Source organism: Pediculus humanus, genomic scaffold, assembly GCF_000006295.1.
Source record: "Pediculus humanus corporis 1103172107443 genomic scaffold, whole genome shotgun sequence".
Lineage (NCBI taxonomy): Eukaryota > Metazoa > Arthropoda > Insecta > Psocodea > Pediculidae > Pediculus > Pediculus humanus.
The window spans coordinates 7308-9153 of NW_002987064.1; positions in this window are offsets into that span (position 1 = coordinate 7308).

A 1846-nucleotide genomic window follows, 5' to 3' on the forward strand; every position below is an offset into this window, starting at 1 on the left:
ACAGGCGTCAGTATCATGTTTTTAATTGCTTATTTTGAAGATACTCTTCTTCATTTATTTCAGTAAAAGGATTTTAAAACAAAATAAAACAATAAAACAATAAAATAAATAAATAAATAAAAAATTAAAGTTTTGTAAAAGAGTCTTCTGATGTAATGATAAAAGACTTTATTGTTTAAAAGCAAAAGAGTTTTTCTTTATTATTATTATTATTATTGATTTAATTAGACTTTTAATGTGTATTATTAATTCGTTGATATTCTTTTTAAAGAGTACTTAAAAAAAAAAAAAAACTACGTTTTTATTATTATTATTATTATTATTATTAAATTTTTTTTTTTTTTTATGTATAAAAAAACTTTAAAAAGTAGTCATTAGTTTCACTCAGGCATCAGTTCCCATCACAAATAATTATCAAATTCATTCATTTTATTAAAATTCCTTTTATTATTATTATTATTATTTTTTAATTTTTTTTTTTTTTTTTTTTTATTTAAATTCAAATTTTAATTTTTCGGTTTAGTTTTAAATTAGTTTTTATTTTTAAATATGGTCGCTTTTATTAATTTGAAAAAGAGAGAAAGAGAAAGAGAAAAAAAGATGACAACCTGACTGATTTTAAAAACCAAAGTTTAATTTACAAAAAATAAAAAATAAAAAAATTAAATTAATAAATAAATAAAATAAATAAAATAAATTAAATAATTTTTTAAAAAATAAAAATAAAAACTTTTTAAAAGTTTATGCCATGCATTTGTATCAATAACTACTACTACTACTACTACTATTACTACTCAATAATTATAAAAATGCAAACAAAATTATTATTATTATTATTATTATTATTATATTTATAAATAATATCTTTGTACTTTTAATTATCATTTAGTTATTTAAAATAATTATAATTATAATAATATAAAATGACAAAATTATTTTATTTTGTATTTAAATTTTGCAACAATAAAAAGTGTTTTTTTATATATACGAGCTATTAATGTTCAAAAAAAAAAAAAAAAACTTTAAATTGTACTTTTTTTTATTAATAATAATAATTTCATTAAAATTATTTTATTTTTATTTAAATTAATTTGTCATTTTTAAGAAAATTTTATTTATATATATATATAGATAACCTAATAATAAAATTTTTCAAGCTCTTATTATAGAAATAGTAGGAAAAAAGAAAAACTTTTTCGATGTGCCTTAAAATTTTTTTTAAAAAAAAAATTTTTGATAGAAATAAAATAAAATAATAATAATAATGTCATTATTCCCCTTTCTCTAATAATATTTATTATTATTATTTATTATTTTTAAAAATTATTTCGTTGAGTCTTATTTATTATTTTAATAATATTTAATAAAACATTTAAATATTGTGCCAAATTTTTTTTTATTTAATTTTTGATTATTTAAAATAATTAAAAATCATTTTAGATAAAAAAGTTTGAGCAAATGTTTTTTTTCTTTAACGGTTTTTTTAACTTTGTGACGCCATTTTGGTTACTTAAAATTTTGTTTTGGTTAAATTTAAACAAAATGTACACTTACTACCTACATTTTTAAAAGTATACGATAAATAAAAAATCGGTTTGCATTTTCATTATTATTATTATTATTTATAATTATTATATTTTATTTATTTTAAATATATTATTTTAAAACAAATTTTGCTCAAACTTCAAAACAATTGATATTATTATTATTATTATTAACTCACAATCTTTTATTAGATTAATAGAAATTTTAGAAAAATAATTAGGATTTACTTTTAATTAATTTTGTGTAAATTATTATTAATAACCAGGTTATTATATAAATTGAAAAAAGGTTTTGACAGGTA